This window comes from Protopterus annectens, chromosome 1.part2 (assembly GCF_019279795.1).
Source record: "Protopterus annectens isolate FY-2018-M chromosome 1.part2, PAN1.0, whole genome shotgun sequence".
NCBI classification, from domain to species: Eukaryota; Metazoa; Chordata; order Ceratodontiformes; family Protopteridae; genus Protopterus; species Protopterus annectens.
In genome coordinates this window covers 36,888,118-36,912,355 of record NC_056727.1, presented here as the reverse complement: position 1 = coordinate 36,912,355, position 24,238 = coordinate 36,888,118, and positions in this window count along the sequence as shown.

Genomic DNA, 24,238 nt, shown 5'->3' with positions numbered 1-24,238 from the left:
GGAGGGACAGGTGGGTCCGCTGGGACCGGCCTTCCCATATGTTCTGTGATTAGGTGTGTTTAATTACAACATAGTCAACAGCATTCCAAATTAGTTGTAACAGCATGCAGTAATATTCCCATTAACCCAACACACCAGGGTTACAACAGTTGAACAGCAAGCATAACACATGCATATATTGAATGACAGTGGACATTACAACAGCATGCAGGGATGATTGGTGGCAACAGGCCACCAAGATTGTGGTGTTTGAACAGGGCACATGCAGCAAAGAAAAAGCAGATTTTTATAAAACAATAGGACATAAGTCCCAACAAATGTTTTGAGATTAGACATACCCATTGAGGTGTGGAATTGCATTGTTTATGCACATTGAGTAGGGTGTAAAAAGAAACCTCCATTAACATCTTATTGGTACTTTTACTCTACACTACATTCCTATTGACTGCAGGTGTATATCCCCTACATGTAGTATTACACTAGGCAATATGCATTAGATTGCGTAATGGGTTTGGCTAGTTCATTATATACCTGACCTATATCTGACATACTAACTGTCCAAGATGCAGATGTTACTGCAACATATTTATATTTTGTTTTTATATTTATGTATCTACATATCTGGATGTGTTCATGTGACTTTTTCAGTTAAATTTCTACAGAGCCCTACATTTCATGTAGCACACTCACATTTCTGGGGAACACCTTGACAAGCTACTCGTGTGCCAGATTTACATATGCATGGCAGCCATTTACCGACTGTTGAGGACTGTTATATGCTTTACAGCTACTGGCACTTCCTTCATCCACTTTATATGGGACTGCACAAATGTGGGTTGACAGCACTTTATACAACAGTACTATTTATTTAATGCAAGGGTACAGCAACATTTCAAAGTAAGTGACACAGACACACTCCAAGTATTATACCTTTATTAATTACATTGAACACTCCTTTCTACAGGCTCTCTCCTTTATTTGATATTGCAGTGCATACAGAAGACCTATTCAGGACATATTATACCTTTATTGATATGTTACAACACTCTTTTTCAGGCTCCCTCACTTATTTTATATGACAGTACATGCAGAGATAGTATTCCAGACTTATTTCACCTTTATTAATGGATTACTACACTCTGTTTCTGGATCTCTGACTTATGTTATATAACAGTACATGCAGAGGATTTATTCAGGGCATTTTATAGCTGTATTATTGGGCTACAACACTTTTTTCATGTTCTCTCATATATATTATATAACAATACATGCAGAATAATTACTAACCTGCCTGGTTGCGCAGCCTTAGCAGCCTATCTGCATAGGCTTGCTGATTCGTAGCATGGACACCTGCAGCTGTGAAGTAAATGAAGGGATATTGAGACATACCTATCCATTATTTAGACTATATTAGCATGTCTTACATACTGCATTCCATGGCTACCTACTCAGTAGTGGGGCATCTTGCATATGACGGGCCTCCTGGATCCATTGGTTCAGTAGGTCCTGCTTCTGTCTCTTCAGGTCTGCATGGTGGTGACGGACCTGCTCACCAGTCTGAGGGATGCCTGTGGCACTGGTGAGTTCATGAGCCAACTGGTTCCAAGCCTCTTCCTTATACTCCATCCCTTGGAACTGGCCCTGTAGGACTTGAGACTCATGACGATGGACTAGAAGCCAAACCATGTATTTTGACTCCTCGATGTCCCAGCGTTGCGCTTGAAAGCGAGTACCCTCTCCAGCACCAGACATTCTATCTGCAGATGGGAGCTACAATCAGTTATGGCGAGTATTCCTGCCTATGGAGCTTAAATATGCCACATTTCCCACACTTTTTTGTGATTGGCCATTTTTGAAAATTCTCGGCTGACTGCAGACCTGCTTAGCAAGGGTTAATCTACCATTTATAAGTATATGTATGTTAACAGTGGATGCTTATCCTAAGCTGTCATGGCTTAGTGGTTCAGTACTTTGATTATGGTGCACAGTGTCCCGGGTTTGAAACTTGTCATTGCATTTTATTTTACTACTGTCCAGACAGGCTAGGGGGTGTGGCTGTGTTTAGGCAACTTTGCTCAACCTTGCTCCACGTTGCCCCAAATTGCCCTAAGGTGCGCTGGTTAGCGAGGTGCACAGCTCCCCACAAACTTATAGCGCTGGGTAAAGTGCTGCTTAGCTGTGGGCAACTATATTGCGCTGGATAAAGCACTGCTTAGCTGTGGGCAACTATATTGCACTGAGTAAAGCTCTGCTTAGCTTTGGGCAACTAGATTGCGCTGGGTAAAGTGCTGCTTAGCTACTGGCAACTAGATTGCGCTGGATAAAGTGCTGCTTAGCTACGGGCATTTATATGTCAAGATCTTTCTTACATTTCTATATATACATTTTGTTCACTGATACATAGCCATTTAAATGCTTTTTAGTAATATTTTAGTCATATATATGTCAGATATTATTTCATATGCTAATTTAAAACATAAAATGGAGAGGGGAGTGGTGGGGCTCGAACTGTGAATGCCTCCTCTTTAAGCAAAGGCTCTACCACTACACTATTGGTATTTGGATTGGTTTGCATAAACATTTGTTATTATGCTCTTCAATGTCGACATTGCTAACTCTAGCTAAGCTATGGGCACACCCGTGCAAACACGTGCAAATACGGGCAGCTATATCGGGAATAAGAAAAAAATATATATATTTTACATTTTATAACTCTACTGGGGGTTTACAATGTGAGGAAGTGTAGTGTTGGGTATGTTGACATTTGAGCAGACTCGCTCATGTGTGTTGACATTTCACAATTCAAACACTTGCAGGGGCGTGGACCTTGGGACTGCTTGGCAGTCAGAAATGCCCCCTGCCTTCCTGCACGGTCCGTGTTAGACTTGGAGTGGAGTCAGCGTGCCCTCATGAATATGCATGGCATGCTGACGTCAGACCGTTCAACTGCAGTTTCCGAGTAAGACTTATTTAGTCTTACACGGAGGTTTCATGAATCTGGGGGAATGTGTGGCAAGTTATGCATGCCTTGTGATGAAATAGGCAGGTAAATATAATGATGTTGCATTAACAGTATAACTGTGAATAAGTCACATTACTGGCAATATAAAAACAACTTCATATCAGAAACTGTATTAAAGAGAAACTACTATGCATAATGTATTGATTCATTTCTCTCATGACATGTGAAGCACATTCTTGAAAACTAAATGCTATGAGGTTAATACAAGCCAGTATTTCTGTGATTATACAGGAAGCTGAATATTTAAATATATGAACATCATTAAAATAATAGAATACAGCTTCTTTTTAAGTTATAAGCTGTAACTTATAGTTTTTAGAGCATAAATAAGATGAAATATTCTTAAAAACGGCTATACAGCACTGAGACAACATTTTCCTTCATCACAGATGTTAAACAGTGTGCGATGTGAGTTCAAAGGTCATCTGGCTCAGTCTTTCAGTTCCCATGCTCATACAGTGTCCTCAGGGTTTGGGGAAGCTGTAAAAATGCTCGATGAATGGATCTAGTGAAGCTTTTCAACTTTATGGCACCAATACAAGTCTCAAGGTTAGTAAAGTAAGCAATTTGAAGAAAATGCCTTTTTTAACAGGTGTTCGCATGTTAAAAGCTGGAATTTAGTGCATTTAAAAGAAAAAAAAGAAACTGTTAAGCAGATGTTACAGTAAATGTGTTCCCCAGCATAAAACATCACCCCTATCAATGTAACCTCATTAAACATACTCTAAATAAATAATTACATAGTTTTTATCTAACAATAGGGGTAATAAGCACACTTAATTGACTGCAATTAACTGCTGTTAATACAAACAAAGGAATCTTCCTAGCTGCATTTCTCCTATATGACACACATCCCCCATTTCCCTTTTAAATGTTACTAAGCCATGCAAAGGGGTGTTCTTTAATTGTGTGTTATCTATATCTATCTATATATATATATATATATATATATATATATATATATATATATATATATATATATATATATATAACAAATTAAAAATTAAAATATACTATGTTTTTCTGCAAGGGCTAAGGTCACTATCAACAAGCTTTAACTTTAGAAAGTATTAGATGCTTGATTAACTCTATATAAGAAACATTGCTAAGATAGAAACTGAAAGAGAGAAATGAGTAGAGAGAGGATAGGAAAGAAGAACAAATAGTAAAGCACAAATATGAGAAAGAAGAACAAAGGAAAACAAAATATGCTACTTTTTTAAAGTGTATTAAAGATTTTACCTTGTAATATATTTGCTGGTTTCTTATGTTTTAAAAGAAATAAGTCCATTGCAAGAAGTAAAGGAAAAGATGAGTTAACTTACTTCCCTTTAAGTTTCTTAGTAGATTTATCACTTGTTATCGTTTTTCCATTAGTAGCTTATCTTTTAAAACTTGGTAAAGAGAGGCAGACCTCTCAAACGATTGGGGATAAATATCAACTGAATCAGGGACAAGTCAAGACAACATCAGGGACAATCAGTGACACTTTTAAAATATTAGTGCTATTAACTTGAAACATTGACAGACAGAGCATATGAATTAATACACATTTTCTGAAGTAAAAGAAGTTTATAACTCTTAATTATTGTCATTATTCATTAAGTGTAATTCACTACCATTCCACTAAAAGTCACTAGTTTTAGGATGGATTAAGAGGGACAGAGTTAGAATTTGAGTCAAAATCAGGGACGTCCCTGGAAATCAGGGACAGTTTTGAGGTATGAAGAGAGGTCCATGTGTTCTAGTTTATATAATAAATTGTTTCTTCTGACAAAATCAATAGCTTCTTCTAAATTGTTACAGATTTTCTGCCCATCTGGTAAGGTAATCCTTACTCTAGCTGGAAAAAGGATCTAAGCTTTTATGTCAGCTTTTTTAAGGTCTTTGATTAGAGGAATGCAGGCTTTCCTTTTTGTTATAGTGGTAGATGTATAATCATTGTCAAATCTAATGTTCCTTCCATTGCCTTGGATGGGGTTCCCTGCCCAAGCTGCTCTCAGAACTAAATCTTTATCCTGAGTAGACAAAAATTTGACAATGATAGATCTCACTGAGGATGAATTTTTTTTGAGAAAGATGGATTAGATAGAGACCTTTGAGCTCTCTCAATTCTGAAAGATAGTGGCTCAGGAAGGTTTTTAATACCTTAGGTAGCTAGTTGTTCAAAAAAAAGAATCATGTTGTTACCTTCAGTTTTTTCAGGGACCCCATACATTCTAATGTTGTTTCTTCTTGATCTTGATTCTAGGTCCTCTATTTTTTTTCTGTTAAGAAATTATTTTTGCTTCAGAAGAAATTTAATTTGAGTATCTTTCTCCATTTGTCTTCCATCTAATTCATTGACAGACTCCTCTAGCTGGCAATTTGGTCTGAATGTTTTGTGATTATTTCTTTCAAATCTTCAATTTGTTTCCTGCTTTCTTTCTTCATGTTTTCCATTATGTGTTCCAAGTTGTCCATTTTTGTTGAGAGGTCTTGAATACTACTAATTATAGTTTGCAGTTCTTTGTTTATGAGAGAATCTTGAACTGAAGATTTTGAGTGAATCATGGCTTCAGCAATCTGTATACAACTTTAGAAGTTTTGACAGTAAATTGTGAAGAAAACTCAATAAAAGTTTGATTTTTTTTCCCAATAGATAATCCACAATAGTATAAAGAATAGTTATGATGGGAAATCTTCAAAGTTTTTTAAATAGAATTATAAAAATCCTGTCAGAAACATTACTTCACAGGCAGAGCAACATGAAAGTTCTGTTCTCACTCTAGCACCTTAGCCATGCCCCCATGCTGATTTTTTGAACTTTGCTCTACAAATACACTCTCCATGTGAGTTAAGTCTCATACATACCTGTTCCTCATAAGCAGCTGATTGCCTTTTTAAGGCACTGCTCATTAGCAGGCAATTGCCTCTGCACCAATCTGTTGCTTAGAATTGCTAATTATGGCCAAAACTGCTGAATTGCACTATCATTGGCCAATGACATGCCACCACAGTGCAATATATAAGGCCTTCATGCAGAGTTGCACCCCTTTCTTAGTTGTTCATATGGACATTACTAAAGTGTGGAGAGTACAACATTGCAGAAGGTAGGTACCATAGCTGTCAACTGTAGATATTTATGGAGTATGTCCACAGTTTTGCCTCATATGTGTGGTCAGTGTCCGATAACATTGTGGTCATCTGGCAGGTCACTGGCAAACATTGCGGGTTGAGGTCAGTAGGGAAAGAGACACACTTGAGTGTTAGACTTCATACCCATCAGAATATGCATGCTAATGCAATAACTGTTATTCTATCAACCAACTATCTTTGTAGGTGCAATCCATTACACATGTCCCTATCTGTGGGCCTTAGCCCCCCTTTGCATATGGCTGTGTCAAGATCCCTTGTTCTAGGGGGTTGGGAGGTATAGTAGGTCTGTACCTTTACATACAGCTGTGCATACTACAGGCTGCAGGTGCTGCTGACGCCTTGCACACATAGGGGGCAGTGTGGACAATTTTGAGGACAGTGAGCTGCATGTGTAACTGTGACAGCCGTGGCAGCCATGTCATCATGGCAGATCCAGGGTAAGGGTACTCTGCACATTCCAATCTAGGCATGTGGTTAAGATACATATCTATTATGCAACAGTGCCAATAATAGAGTAGTAGGCAACATATAGTTAGGCTATACGGATATGTGCAGTGTGTCCCTACTGCAGACCTCTGACTTGCAAAACTGGGTAACAGCTTATTAACTAGCAGTAACCTGTATGGATTAGAATTGCATGAATTAGTCATTACTTACTGTCTTCACAATAATGTAATCGAACTGCAACACAAAACTGGATTTTAACCCAGGACTGTGTGTGGCAAAATGTATTGCCTGAAAGGCATTTAACAGACTACACTACTGAGTCACTGCAAAAGGATGTGTATTTGCAAGATATATGTGCACATATACAGGCTGTGATAAACATTTCTACATCCATCAGTATATGCATGGCTTTATATGTCTGTATTTCTGCAAAAGGGGCCCAGTTGTACATATACTTTGCCATTGCTGCCTTAGCAGGTGTCTTTCCATACGTTGCTGAAAAAAGGGGACATATACCTGCTATCGCAGGCCTCACTTACATCCATTATTATGTCTTTGGCTGTCTACCGCCAATGTATTGCACTAGAGTCCAAGCCACACTCTCAATTTTTCCATTAGTTTTTATTTCAGTTACATGCCTAACAACTGTAAGTGGTAATCAATATGTTTTTGCTGATAACACCTGTTTTAAGTCAGGTGTGTGTGGTGTGGTGGGTTAATTCTGTAGGTGAGAGGGGCCTAGGTTTGAAACTTGGCAGAGGTGTTTATTTTGTACATGTGTCTAACAATTTAATAAACACATTTAAACATTAAAGCTCATTTAGCCTTACTGTCATACCATATTCATATGGTATTTATGCAGTGAAATCATATATAATGACCAAAGGTGAATATGACATATCTATGATAGATTTTCTATGTATGTCATTGGAACATATTCTAGAAAATATCATTTTTGTGTTCAACAATGTTTATTATTTGCAACAACTTTTTCCTAGCTATGGCCACACCTTGTGCCAATAGCTACGCCAATATGGTTTTAGTGTACTGGGAAGAGAAGTTCATTTTAAAAGATAATCTCTGGGATTCAGTACACTCCATGCAGGAATAGTGCTATTCCTGCATGGAGCAGATTGTGCCCGTGTAGAATAGCAGCACGCCTTGCATATTAATGAAGGCATGCTGCTGTATTCTCCACAGACACAATCTGTGTACAAGTGCAGGGGGCATGTCCAAGCATTGCTCGCACAGTACTCATGACCCTGCACTCTAGAATTGCCATACAGCAATCCCAAAGCAAATAACAGTGTCCACAGACACTGTTATCATAACATAACAGTGTCTATGGACAAAATACACTAAAACCCCAACAAAAGCACAGTGCCCCACAATGGTCCAGCATAAATAATGTCCAGTATGGTATGCCATTGTATATTCTGGCATGCCAAATAAACAAGCATGTTCCTGAGAGAAACATTTAAACCAATTCTCCCATGTATGATGCAGTTTTCCAGATGTCCTGCCCTAAGATGCAGAAAGCAATGTGCATACCCCTATAGTATAAAAAAATAAAACACGTTTATTTTATTTTTTTCCATCCCCAATAAAGTTTAAGCATAGCTGAGTGGGTGTGTGTGCTGTGCAGCTGCGTATAGCATAGCTGAAACATTCTAAGGAGCTAAATAGAAACAGACAGCCAAAACAATCAAAGTGAAATAGTATAGTGGTTAGAGAGTTCGCTTAACGTACAGTCATTCACAGTTCAAGCACCAATGCAATCCATTTATTTTTATATATGAAAACAGCACTAGAAGTATCTTTTTTTATAAATACATAGTGAATACTATATATTTGTTAACGAGGTTAGTGTAGCAGTTCCAAATGTGAGGTGTCAGTGTAGTACAGATGTGAAACCCCGATATAAACACAAGTGTCCCATACAGTATAGCCACAAAATAATATAATGAAATGAACGCACATAGGGGGATGTTATGAAAGGGAAACATACATATCATAAGAGGTCATTAATAAGGAATCAACCACACAATCTGGATAGTCCATAAAATGAAAGCTGAACAATGCTAAATTTTGCTCAGCTGTGCTTAGCCTGAGTAAGCATTGCTTAAATTTGTATGTTTAGCAGTAATTAGCATAGCTAAGCAGATTTGCACACTGGTAAGCAGTGCTTGCCATGTCTAAGCAATGCTTATCTAAGCTAAGCGGGTTTGCCCGACACTTAGCTTAGCTCATTATATTGAAAACTATCCAATCACAGCAACATATGAGAAATCAGCCTTATTTAAACTTTACAGGTGGGAATACAGCCCTTAACCAGTTGTAGCTCATCACTGCAGGCACTATGGCTGGGTGAAGGTGTGCACTTTTGGGCAGAGAACTGGGGCATTCAGGAGTCCAGGGTCATGGTTGGACTCCTAGTAAAATACCATGAATGGAGACTGCTGAAGGACTATTACCAGGGCTCTCAATACTAAGCAGAGGCCTGGGACTGTCTCACACATGATCTCACCAGTGTCACTGGCATCCGTCAGACTGATGAGCAGGTCCGGCATCACTTTGCTGACTTGAACTGTAGAAAGAGGGAGTTCTTGGACCAGTGGGTCCAAGATGCATGGGCGAGGAATGTGCCAGCTGTGTGTAAGTATCAGTATCAATAAGTGTTTTCCAAAGTCCAGCCTTTGTATGTAATGGATAAATATGCATACATGTTTCTCTATCTCCTGTACAGCTAGAGATAAGAAGGCCATGAACATGGACGCCCATGCCAGCAAGTTGCTAAGGATGCGTCGTGAGGCTGGTGAGTACAAATCTAGCTTGTAGTATGCAGGCCAAATAATTAGAAAGGAGTAGAATGTCACCTGTCAGTATTTAAAAATGGGTATGGTTTGTACTGAATAAATGAGACATTAGTAGAGTAATAGTTGGTTACAGGGTATATATCAATAAAAGTGTAAGTACCTGACAATAAAAGTTAAAACCCTGGACTGATTGTGTTTACTTTGGTATGTGGTGCTATGAATCGAAATGTGCACAGTTTCTGCACAGCAACTGTAGCTCTGAAAGCATTAAATAATCAAGGCTCATCTGACAAAGATTGTGGAGTTGTAAAACAGGAGATTAACTGTATGAAATGTTCCATTCACCAAGAACTGATACCCAAATAGGAATACTGTGTTAACCAGTGTTTTCCAGACTATGCTATGTCAATGTATCAATACAAAGTATAAGAACTATCTGCCATGCATGACTGTCAGAATTACAAGGTCAGATTATACAGCCAAGAGAGTATTAGGCAGAAAACAGTCAAACAAGAGACAGCAGTTTCTCAATTTCTCATTCTGATGAAACACAAACTTTGTTCTGTTTTTTGCACAAACAGGCACTGTTTGAAACCCGGGAGTGGTAGTAAGCTGTATGCATAATTTCACCCAAGAATATGTGAATATGTGTAGAAACAGTCAGGTAGTGTTAACAGAAATTTCCTCCACAGTTCTGCCAGGTAAGAAAAGATATATCTTTGCTGTAAGAAGGCTGTACTTATACACTGTGTACAACACCCACTGTACAATCCAACTGCTGCAAATGACAGCAAGATAAGTACATATACCAAGTAGTCTCCTCCAAGAAATATCCTTCAAGTTTCATGCTGTCACAGCTAGTGGTCATTGCTGCCCACACCCAGAGTGACTGATAGAAATCAAGGCAGAGTATGGCAGTAGCGCGCGCGCGCACACACACACACACACACACACACACACACACACACACACACACACACACACACACACACACACACACACACACACACAAACACAGAGTATGAGTGCACATATGTAACCCTGACTATGTGAATATGGGTAGAAACAGTCAGGTAGAGTTAGACATTTCCTCCACATGTCTGCTAGGTAAGAAAAGGTATATCTTAACTGTAAGAAGACTGTACTTATACACTGTGTACAAACATACCACTGCCCAACCCAAGCCCATAGGTTGATGTAAAGTGAGGTAATACCTGGAGAGTAATGATTAGAGCAATGATCATTACAGTTGTCAGCAATTGAAGCCTATACAGTTGTTAATTGATTTCTCCCTCTCTCCCCCACCCTATCTGCACCAATAATCTAAACACATAAATCAATGGATTATGCTTTTTCACCAAACCTACTGTTGGGACATGTGTCCTATTGTTCTTCAAATATTGAAACATTTGATTATTAATGTTCCCTGTTCAAATACTATCATTGGTGGCCTGTTGCTATCAATGTCACCTGCATGCTGTTACAATGCCCACTGTGGTTCCATATATGCTTATGTTCTGTTTGCTATACAACTGTTCCAAAGCTGTTGTTTTGGGTTAATGGGATAGCCTATGCATGCTGCTATAACTTTTTTTGGAATGTGTTTTTCGTGACTAACCAACATATGTTATAAAACTGCAACACCATAGCACATCTGGGAAGGCCATTCCCAAGGGATCCTCCTGTCCTGCCTCAACTGGCCATGGCACTAGGTGCCAGCACATCTGGGAACCACCCTGGGACGTCCTCATCCACTGGTCCTGCACCACCTTTGGGTGTAACCATCTCAGGGGGTGGGGCCCATCCTCCCCAGGAGCAGGTGTGGATAGGACACTGTCACCCATCATCATGTCTGGGGATTGGTGCATAGCAAGCTTTGAAAGGAGTTTGGAGATCTGCTATGTCAGCTTGAGGGCCGCTTGGCTCATCTTGAAGGTCACCTGCCCCTCCTGGTCAGCCCTCAGCACTGCCACCTTTGGGGCCATGAAAGTGCAGTGGTAACTGCCCATAGGTGGGGACCTCAGTCCCACTGTATCCATTTGGAGGCTCATGGGCATCCGATTCCCAACCACCCTCCCTTTCCAATATGTTTACCTACCACGTGTCATATATCACCCCTGTCTGCTGTCTTGTCTGTCTTGTCTGTCTTCCTACCCAACCTGCCTCCTCAAATATACTTATGATTCCCCCCCCAAAAAAAGGGCAATCTGTTCCCACAAAAAAATGTTGCCCCATACATAGCTGTCCATTTCACACATGTGTTTTCTGGACACATGTAATCTGGTCTAATTAGCTTAACAACACATTACTGTTGTCCTCAACCCTCTCTCAGGGGTTGGAGAGTCCAAATTCACCTCCAAATTCTGTTACAAGTGCACTTCTGTTGCTGTATCAGAAATGGGCAGCTATGGAGCTTCCCTACACCCATCCTGCACATCCCTACCTATCTGTCACAAGGTTTTTCCCTCTGCGTGCCCCCTTTTGCACCACTTTCCTATCAGCCCTTTTTTCTTTTCTTTTAAAGAAATTAGCATGGGGTAAGTGGGAGTAAGCTGCAGTAAGCGAGTTTGCATGATGCTAAGTGATGCCTACAGAGATTAAGCAGTTTCCCATTTAACCAGTTGGTGGCATTGCTTACCATCACACAAATCCACACAAATCTGCTTACAACTGCTTAAAGGTGCCTGTATCCAACAGCCTTTGTTCTGGCTAGCAACAAAATAATCAGCGCTTGCAGGTTTTGATCCCAGGACCCTCTACACCATAGCAACAGCAAATTACTACTAAATCAACTGAACTTCAGAACTGACTAATGCTTTTTCAAACATATCAAGCATTACAGTCACATTACAATAGGGAAGAGACTGTGCAATCAGGAGTGATTGGTATCTACAAATATATGTATGAAAAGAAACAAATACATATAGAAAGAGATAGATATATATGTATGAAGATACATGTAGATGTATAACAATATATAGATATATTACCAATGAATACTGAGGTGTATAACCACCCATAACTGAACCAGCATGCCACGGTTAGATACAAAAGGACCCATGCCACTAACATCTGCCCAATCTCCATAGTCCAAATAATAAGTAAACAGCATGCTGCTATAAAAACATGATAGGCCATACACAATGGCCAGACATACAATGACCTCTTAGCAAATAAACTAGCATGACTGAAGATAGTCAAGAGAAAAACAACCAGTCAGTAATTCACACAAGTTTATTATATGCTGATGTCTTGGCCAAAACCTTCAAGGAGTTCAACATTACAAGGAATACTTGCCTTAAATACAAGAAGCAATTAACACTTATAAGTACATATTTAAATACACAGCCTTCAATTACACTCCTCATTTAACCCCTAGGGGATAAAGTATCACATTTAAAAATATAAATTGATTCTGTACATAACAATTGTTCTTTTATGACTGTTTGATCAAATTGAGAAACAGACTTTTTCAAAAACAGTACCTTTTAACCCACAAGGGTCCCCATGGTGAGATTTATAAAACTGTACAGCTATAGAACTGTCTTCTTTCTTATCAGTAATATCTCTCACACATTCTAGCGGCCTAGTTTTAAAACACTTCTTACTCTCCCCCACATAAAATATATTACAAGGGCATCTAAAAGCATTCTCTATACACTGACCTCTTGAATGTGCAGAGTTCCACATGTTATCCAGCCTTTGTCCTCAGCAGGACTGACAGTGATAAATAATGATATACTATCCCTATAAACCTCTTACTGCATGACATCTGGGCAAAGTCTGACATAATTGGGGGACATAGGCCCAAATAACAAGGCCATACTTGAAATATTGCTGTTATATACCAAGAAAGTTCTGGTGTTACAGGGTTTGTTGTAATACATAATTTCTGAGGGATATGAAGGCAGAAACACAAATGGATGTTAACATTTACTGATTTCAATGACCAGAGTATGTTACTGATTTGCAAAGGACACCACCTGTCTGGAGAACAGACCAAACATAACAGGCAAACCTTGGGCATTATGTGGATAGCCCTACAGTTGAGAGCTATGCAAACACAGAACTTTGTCTGACTGAAACCCATGCAGAAGTAGCATGTTCAGACAAACCCTGTGAAACTAGCAGTATTCAAACCATATAACAGCAATACTCACATTCTGCCCCTAAGTCTTGAATCTTCTCCACCATTTAGTTGGCTTGTCTCCACAAGTCTTGTTGTAAGAGGTATTAGCTCACACACCTCCAGGATGTCTTCCTCACAGGGAAGGTAAAGGCAAATGCCCACATGAAGTACTCAAGTATAGGAGTGTGTTGTCTTGACATTGGCTATTGGAATAACTACACAGCTGCCATGCATGCAGTAAGCAATTGGGGAACACCAAGTGGTGCACAGGCCATCACATGGGGGTCCAGGTGCCTAGGCAGCAAGATCTATGGACCTACCTACATATGAACCTATGAACCTATAAACCTATGAACATTTCTCTGTGATACATTTGACTGGGGACACATCGCTGAAGTGACATTCAGCTGCAGAGAAATATGGCTGTTTGCAAATTCCTTGTGGGCAAAGAGAAGAATATGTTGCCATGCTCACAACTTCAGTAACCAAATGCACAGGGGGAAATCAATGTCCATGGTCCTCAAGGGAACACGAAACAGCAGGCAATATGGCAGGCATCAGCAGCAGGCTGGCCAGAGGGCATGCTGTGGCAGTAAAATGGAGTGCACAATGGGCAGTGCCTTTAAAGTTTGAGTGTGTGGACCACTTCCCCCTTCACAGTGTCTAGGGAACATTACCTAAAACACATACTGGAGCATAAATGTGACTACAGTATCTTGCAGAATTTTCTCCATGCTGTAGCACACATCTACATGTTGTAGTTACATAAGTCTGTACTGTATACTAAGCACAACACTCATTACTTCATCTGCTGCCATAATTTGGTTAATAAAGCTGTGAGCATGGCATTTGTGCTTCTCTTTGCCCACAGGGAATTTGCAAACAGCCATATTTCTCTGCAGCTGCATGTCACTTCAGCCATGTGTCCCCAGTCAAATGTACCACAGAGAAATGTCTCACTGTCTAGGCACCTGAACCCCATCACGGTTTAGGTGCCTAGGCAGTGAGCCATTTCCATGTGGTACATTTGACTGGGGACACATGGCTGAAGTGACATGCAGCTGCAGAGAAATATGGCTGTTTGCAAATTTCCTGTGGGCAAACAGAAGCACACAGTGCCATGCTGGCAGTACCACCAGCACTACTGAGGGGGTGTACTGTTAACACCATGATGCAGCAGGCCATGTGCACATGATCCTGGCTGGTCCCAACAGGGAAGTGGATCTAGCAGGCAGCAGTAACCAGGGGGGAGTAGTACTGCATCTGTACTCAGCTCTGGTGGTGTTGATGATACCCTCAGCAGGCCCAGTTCCCGTCTCCGTGGTCAGAGATGGTGAACTGTACACTCTGTCATGTATGCTCCACAGCTGTCCAAAATACCAGCGTGTATGGCACCCACATGGTGTGACATCACCATCAGAAATGTCACCTACACACACACACACACACACACACACACACACACACACACACACACACACACACACACACACTTGCCAGGACTCATATTAGAACCCCTAGCTATGTGGTTATTGATATTATAGTATTATGCAGTTAACACACACATCACAGAGCTTATAGGTTGTGAGGTGTCCCAAGGTACCTATATAGTGAATAACATCTACAACACTTGTAAGGTATGGCTATGGTAGTTGTACTAGGTGAGACAGGCCACCAACTACTTTCACCCACATGTTTACACACTGACAAACACCTTCAGACACACTAATGCACCCACACACATTTGACAGTACTGAGACACATGGGTTCAAAGAGTCATAGGTGTGTATGTGGCAAATGGCCATGGAGGCCTTACAAGGCAAGCCCATGGGAATACACTGGCATCATGCCACCTCACTATACTCCCCAGTGTGTCTACTGAGTATAGTCACTGGAGTTATCCCCAAGGTGGGTATTCTATTCCTCATCCAATCCTCCTGATATATCTTGAAGAGGGCCAGTGATGTGCTTGGCTTGACATGTATTTGGTGTCTATTCCATGGTATGGCCAGTCTTTGGGTTGTGAACCTGTCCATCCAGCATGTCCTGTTGGTTGTGAGGATGAATTTGAGGTATCTGTGGCATGTTGTGTGGACAGATTGGTGTCCTCAGATGTAGCATTCCTGACAGGGTTGTGTCAGATATGGCTGTGTATGTTAAGCAGAGATTGCACCCAAGTAGCCAATATGAGACAGAGATTCATTGCAGTTGTTGGAGTCTGTCATTATGGAGCAAGTGTGTAGTACCTAATATCCTCTTTATTAGGTACATTTGCAGCATCTCCTTTTGTTGCTGGTGTCCAGTGGGGTACATGGCAAATGGGCCATAGTATGCATTGATTGGCCTCCTGAGGGGTGTGTACAGGGAAACATTGTCCTTTTACTTCCCGGATTCAACACCCTGAGTCAGGAGAAGTGACACATGGAAGGATGTTCAGAAGACAGTAGCACTGGGGTGGTCATCATACAGCTCACTGACAACCTGTGTTCCCAGTTCCATTATACCAACATCAGTGTTCAGTGGACTACCATCAATGTATTACTTTATGGGAACCATGTCGTACCCAAAGGGGATGGTGGCACTTCACCTGACATTGAGCTTATATCCAGAGTTCTGACAATAGTTATAGGTCTCAGAGAGCTGTCATGTGGGGGGGGGTAATAATAGCACCCATACCTTGTACTCATCTGCAAACATTGTTAGCCAGTGCACCTTTGTATTGGGCTGGTCCTCAGAGGTGTGGATCCCAAACATGAGGGAACCCAGGTCCACAACCTGTGGGACTCCACTTGTGACTGTTCAGAAGTCTGACATGGAGTCTGCTGCTTTCACACTGTGGGTTTTATCTGTGAGCTGGTTTGCAGGCCAAATACTGATGTAGGTGTAGCTGCCTACCTGACTGTGTGTATGATTCCTGAGTGGGGAGTGATATCCAAGGATTAGATGAGCAGCCTATCTTGTTATCTATTCCATACTGTCACATAGTTATTGCAAATGGCACAATGTTTATAGGGCTGCAGAGTGTCTACAGGTCCCTCTACAGTGGATGGCAACTGTGGACCTTGTAATGTTGACACTGGGACATGTACTGGGTGGGCAACAGCAAAAAGTAGCAACCCCCCCAATGGTATGGTTGTCACACAAACATAACAACCACCACACAGACAGTATACTGTTCAAACACATACACTCACTTGCCTGGATGGAGATTAGAACCCCTACCTGTCTATTTATTGCTACTAGAGTGTTATGCATTTATTGCACAAGCCATGGACTTATAGAGTGAAGGTTGTCCAAAGGTACTGCTAAGGTGAGGAACATCACCAGCCCTTGTAAAGTATGGCAATGGGTGATGTATTGCATGGGAGAGGCCACAAAATACTTTAAGCTACATATATACACACTTAAACACACACATTTGCCAGAACTGGGATTAGAACTGCTATTTAGCTAGTTATTTGTACTATAGCATTACGCCCTTATCGCACGAGTACCAGAGCTTATGGGACTGAAGCCTAATGAAAGGCACTTCTAAGATGACTGATATTTGCAGGACTACTAAAGTAGGGAAAGGGGAAGTGTACTGGGTTTGCATGTACCCAAAAGCTTTTACTTGTAAACACACACACTTTCACATGTGCCAGGATGGAGATTAGAACTCCTACCTAACTAGCAGTTTGTACTATAGCATTGCACAGTTATTGCTCATGCCACAGAGCTGATGGAGCTGAGGTCTGACCAAAGGTACTTCTAAGGTGAATGATATCTGCAGGACTGCTAAAGTAGGGAAAGGAAAGTGTACTGGGTTTGAATGGATGCAAAACATAAACACACACACACACACACACACACACACACACACACACACACACACACACGCATGCATGCACACACACACACACACACACACACACACACACACACACACACACACACACACACACACACACACACACACACACAGCTAGGACTGAGATTAGAATACCTACGTAACTAGCTATTGAGCCTGGACTGAGATTAGAATGCCTTCCTAACTAGCTATTTGTACTATAGTGTTACACAGCTTATGGGGCTGAGACCTGATGAAAGGCACTTCTAAGGTAATTGATATCTGCAGGACAGCTAAAGTAGGGGAAGGGGATGTGTACCAGGTTTGACTGGACCCAAAAGCTTTACCTTGAAAACACACACACTTTTACATTTGCCTGGACTTATATTAGAACTGCTACCTAACTAGTTATTTGTACTGTAGTGTTACTCAGTTATTGCACATGCCACAGAGCTTATAGGGCTGAGATCTGACAAAGTGACTTCTATGGTGACAGACATCTTCAGGACTGCTAAGATAGGGCAATGGTAAGTGCACTTGGTGGGGAAGGCCTGTTCATCCCTAGATCCTACTAACATTTCTCTAAGTGTATGAGCATGCCCAGTGTGACCTTCTATAGTACTTGTGGGCTCCATTCCAGTGATTGTTGTACTCCAGTCTGGTTTGTTTTGTGCTATAGCAATACCTCTCAACCTGTTGGTGCAGGATATCTGGAGATAGCCTACCAAAATGAGGAGACAATGGGCCATACGGTAATTGTTTCTATTTCTCTCAGTAATGTATGGGTAGCTAGGGTTGCAGGGCTTGTTTTAGCAGACATCTGACATATATGTGGTTTGACACTGTAATGTATTGTTTCAGTACCTCATGACATACCTCCTCAGATCATCACAATGATTTACCAGAGAAATGCAGGATGGATGATACACACACCAGGATTATGGCCCAAATGTTACACATTCTTGCACAATCCAGCCTGTTGAGAGGTGTGCCTACAAGCAATTGACTGCTGGTGATGTGGAAATGGTTCAGCACATTGGTGATATATTACAATGGTGGAATTTCTGTGCATTTCTGTTCTGGCCTTGTCTGATTTCCAATCCACAGTGGGTAATATAAGTCAGACAGGATCAGGGTGACAAGCAGACTCCAGATAGATTTGTAGGGGATAAGATATGTGGGGTGGATGTGTCCTGGGTCAGTTATGTTTGCCTATAGCTACAAGTACAGATACAAATACTTTGCATTGGGGTCTTCTCAATGGTTGACTGCACTTGGAGGGTCTTGTGTGTGTCAGACTGCTTGACCAGCCTGGAGATGTGTGTTTGTCTCACATATATATATGACCCACCTCATTTTGCTTGGATGTCCACATTTTGGGGTCAGGATGTTGCATAGTATGAATGATCAGGGAAGGGTGTGTTACCCCCCATGACTGTGGGCCAGGGTTCTGTGGGTGCAGACATGTCACCATCTTCCAGGGTCAGGACTACCTGCAAAGATTGCATTCCCATGTTAAACTCCTAGACCTGCCTGTAGTCTGTACAAAGTATCACAGAATGTTCACATCCATGACTCATATATCTTGTTGGTTACCCAAACATGTGTGGTTTTCAAGGAAAAGTGTTTTGCAAGTCACTCGGGGTTGAAGTCAGATATTATTGACAGTTGACATTGCATTTTTAGACTTCATACCCATCAGACATTCCATGCTACTACAATCATTCCATCAACTTTATAACATTATTAGAGCAGTATTTCATACGTTCATAGGTAGGTACTAGGCTATTGGCCCTAGGGCCTATATAAGCCTAGCCAAAAAGGTATCCTGGCTTTTACCACCCAAGAAAATTATTTTCCTGTTTTCCTGTCGAGGAGAGGCACATAGGTTATTCCTGGGGTGAATTTCCTATTTTCCATCCAATAATCAAGATTTTTCTTGAAGAGTGCTAATGAGTAGCTTTGTTTGATATAGATAGGTAGTTTGTTCCAGAGCATGGGAAGTCTCTGGGACAGGAATCTATCCCTCCAGCATGTTCTGTTTATTGTAGTGACAAGGTTTAGGTCCCTAGAGCATGTAGCTTGGAGGGATTGGGATTTCTTTAAGTGGAGCATGTCCAACAGCTCTGGGTTTGGGTTTGACATGGCTTTGTATCTTAGGCAGAGATAACCTCTGAGTAGGCGATATGCGATGGAGTAAAGCTGGAGGTTTTTGAGATGGTCTGCATAGGGCATATGTTTGAGGCTGCTAATCTTCTTTGTGAGGTATTTCTGTGGCCTTTCCAGTTGTTGTAGATGTCTTGTGAGGTACATACCAAAAGGGGCATTGTACTCTATAATGGGTCTAATGAGTGATGGGTAGAGGGGAAGAATGACATCTTTTTTCTTGGATGAGAAACCTTTTGTGATGAGGTGTTCCATGTAAAAGGATTTCCTGACTACTGTGGTGATGTGATTATCAAAGGAGAGACTACTTTCCACCTGTGTCCCAAGGTGTCTTATCACACTTGTGGTGTTAAGTAGACTACCACCTATGTGGTAGCTCATGGGTACAGAGATTTTACCAAAGGGAATGACAATGCACTTTTTGGCATTGAGCTTGAGGCCATGGCTTTGACACCAGGCATCTGTCTCCGTGAGACCCTTTAGTAGGATGTCCACATCATTAAAAGTTTCAATTATGGCTCCTAGTTTGCAGTCATCTGCAAACTTCATTAGCCAAAGACCTTCTGTGTTAGCCTGCACTTCAGAAAAGTAGGTACCAAACAGGAGAGGACCCAGGACTGAACCCTGCGGTACTCCACTTGTCATTGGTCTGAAGTCAGATTTGGAGTCTGCTACTTTCTCAGTGTGGGTTCTGTCAGTGAGTCAGTTGGCAACCCATCTTGTGACTTAGGGATTTATACCTAGTTTAGTGAGTTTATCTATAATTCCAGAGTGGGGGATGATGTTAAAAGCCTTGGCGTGATTTAGATAGGCTGTGTGAAACACCTTACCCTCATCTACGGCGTTGTTGACTGCTTCAAAGAAGTCTATCAGGTTTAGGAGACATGATCTGCCTTTTACAAACCCGAACTGGGTGGGATCCAGAGTTTGGAGATTACCAATGTCTTTGTGTATAAGATCCATGATGATATGTTCCATGGCCTTGCAGACCCGGCTCGTTAGGCTAATAGGATGTTAGTTCCCAGGGTCCATGGTGGCTCCCCCTTTGTGGAGTGGGATAAATGTTGCTGTCCGCCATTCAGTGGGCACAAAACCTGAGGTGAGGCTATGATTGAACATGGTGCTTAGGTGAGGTGCCAGTTCATTCTGCAGTTCATGTAGAACACAGCCTGGGATGTTGTCAGGTCCCATGGATGCTGTGTTCTTGGCTTTGGAGAGTGTGGTTTTTACCTGTGCGGCCATGATTACAGGAGCTTTGCATTCTTCCAGCATTCTATTTCAAAGGTGTCCTTCTCTTTCAATCTTTTTCACCCTATTATTCTTGGCTTTGTCCAGATTTCTGGCTCTCGGACACTGGCAGGTTTTCTCCTAGCAGTTAACAGCATGGCCTTTCTTTGCATTTTGTAGATTGAGTTATGTTGGTGTTATGGACACCATGACACTCCCTAACAGGGTACTGTGGGTGAGACATAGGTATTTGCCAGAGGCCTGTAGGCCAGGTGTGACAGATGCCAGACATTTGTAGCAAGGCAGTGCATTTTGATGCTCATATGTTCCCAGGCCGCTGGCAGTAGACAACCCTGGGATGGTACCAGTAAGATGACTGTGGGTGTTACTGACAATTGCTTTCTGTTTGTGTTGAGCCATCACTCTTGTTGATGGCTGGATGCTGCTTAAGGCTAGGAACATGTTATTGCATTTCTGTGGTACTATGGGGGGCACAACTGTACACAATACACATTTGCAGAGAGTGTGCTGGTATTTGCTTAACATTTTGGTCCCATTTAGCATAGTGGTGTCCCTATCTTTGAGACTACAGGCATAACAGTATTGACCACAGGTCATATTGTTCTGGCATAAACATTTGTAGTTTCAGACTTCTTACCTCTCAAAGCCATACTACCACTGCCAGATCTGCTGTGATATCACTGTGTAAAAGTCTGTAGGTGGGGATATCATGGATGTAGCCATGTTGGGGCCTTTGCCAGACATTTCTGTATGGTTTTCTACAGCTGATCTTCTGAGTGAGGCTGGTGGTGTGTATTGGATCCCCACTTTGACATCCATGCATGTGACCTATGATCCCCCCAGTTATTTGACTCACCACATATACTGCAATGGCATTTGTCAGCTAGGGTGGTAATGCATGGTGTGGGTAGGTTAGTATTGGGGATATACTTCCTGCTGTCCCACAGAGCTGTTAGTTGGCTGCTGCTATCCCAGTTTGTCACCCCATTCCCTTGCATGCTTGATCAATACCATAGATATGCTATCAGAACATTCCACTGCATTCATTTATTTTTTTAAGGAGACTGGCTTACCTTGTGCCTAAGGCTGTTGTAAGCATGGTGCTTGAAGGCTGACTATGTTGGATGCATGCAGTATGCTGCCTATACATGGTAAGGTATAGGTGGTGTGATGTTTGGCATCCATTTTACTGTGTGTGTGTGAGTGAGAGAGAGATACAGATCAGTCCCTGTTCCCCTACAGTGTCAGTGTATGTGCTATGAGTTGCCTCTTTGCAAAAGTCAGGGTATAATGGGCATGCCTCTGTCTGCCTATAGGGGCAGGCTTAGGATGTTGCTCCTCTGAGTGCCTCTGTGCCTTTGGTGACCTTGGCAATGGTGGGGGAATGTGTGGCCCTTCCCTGTTTTGTTCCTGCTGCAGCTATTTCCACAGGATCATATTGTGTAGCATGGCACATACTATGAACATGTGTGCACATGTGGCTGGAGAGTACTGCAAGGCTCCACCAGATTTGTCAAGGCAGTTGAACCGTGACTTGAGAATTCCAAACACGTGGCCTGTAATGATCTTGGTTTGTGAATGTGCCTCATTATGGCATTCTTGTGTGGGTGGGTGTGCATTTCTGATGGGTGTCATCATCTACGGCTCCAGTGCATAGCCTGTATCCCCTACCAGATGGCCATATGAGATGTCCCCACTGGCAAACGGCTGGTACAGCTATGATGAATGCCAGATGTGGGAGTTGTGATAGCTTCCAGGACTGCCAGCACACATGTTCATGATAATGCCTTGGGCATCACACACAACCTGGCAGTTGATATAGTGGAACCCCTTGTGGTTTAGGTAAACTCTACCCTGGTCATCAGGTGGTGCTTTGATGTGGATGTGCGTGCAGTCTATGGCACCCAGTACATACGGGTATTCTGCTACACAGGGGAAGAGAAGCATATTGCTGGTCTTCTCCTCACGGGTGCTGGGGAAGTAAATGTGCTCAGCGGCATATGGTCGCATGACATTCAGGAACTGGTGGAGTATCCTGGACACTGATGCCTGTGAGACCCCCATGATATCCCCAGTTGGTCTTTGGAAAGTACCTGTAGCTAGTATTCTTAAGGCTAAACATACCTTGGTATCTACTGGGATAGGTTCCCCTCTGTTGGTTCTCGATCTGAGGTGAGGCCGGCACAGCTCAACAAGTTGCTGAAGTATGTCCCTGTCCACCCTGTAGTACTCTATTTTCACCAGTTCATGTAGCCCTTGGTAGGTTACCCTGGGTCTGAACACTCTTCTCCTCCTCCTCGTTCTATGTTGGTTGTCAGCATTATCCTTCTCGCCACGCTCAGTCTCTAGCACATACTGATAGATCAGAGCATCAGCAGCCCCTAGCAAGACTAAAATGTGTTAGCATAGTTTATATTCGTGTGCTGGGCTGCTGCCTTTGTAATTGTCTGATTCTGATACATTCCACCTGCCAGCTATGTTAGCTGTCCTTGATTGCCTTCCTTCTGCTGTTTCCCCTTCCCATTTCCTCCTCGTTTAAGACTCGATGCATGCAGCACATACCCGGTGCTCAAATGTAAACAGTTCTGCTATTTCTGTTGTTTTTTTTTATTTTTTTTTTGGTTTTAGGCCCAGTGCATGCTGTGTACACCCGTTTAGCTAAAGTAAAAAAGTAAACAGTTTTAAGCAGAACTAGTCCTCCCTGGATGTAAACACGCACTGCATTTCATGGAATAAGAAAATACAGTCTCAGACACACCCCCTTCCTTAGCTGTCCTTAGCTAAGGGCATACATGGGCCACTGAGCTCCAATGTGCTTACAGCAGGCACGAAACATCCCCTTTTCATGTTATCTGCTCCTCCTGTCTACACAGTGGTGTGGGAGCACCTACACAGTTAGGTGCAGTCTGACACATAGATGAAATTTGTGATTCAGTATAACTCCCCTCATTTGTATACACCACTGCCTTACTACATGGTTATCACACTTACATAGGGCTTTTCCCCTTAGCAACCACCATTCCCTGGTATTGTTTTCATTCTGCATGCCATTGACTATAATGGCAAAAGGCAGATTTCTGTAAAAAAATACCCCCCCCCCCTTTTTATTTTCGGCATAATCCCGCTGCCCTATGCTTAAACAACTGAGATAGGTAAAACAAAAAGTTTTATTTAAAAAAATGTAAACTATTTTTCATGTCAATGGCCATATATTTGGCCATTGGCATGCCTACTAAATATAATACATGCTTTCTTTCGAGCTGTCATGCCTCTGTTTTCTCATTTGCAGAAATGTATTCAGCTAGTAACCAAATACATGTCTGCAGATTACACTATTCCTGCATGAACACCTGCCTGCTTGCTGAATCACTAAGTCACCTCATTTGCATGGTTTTCACCAGCAAATGAGGTAATTAGCATAAGGCAGTAGCTTCCGTGCAGGA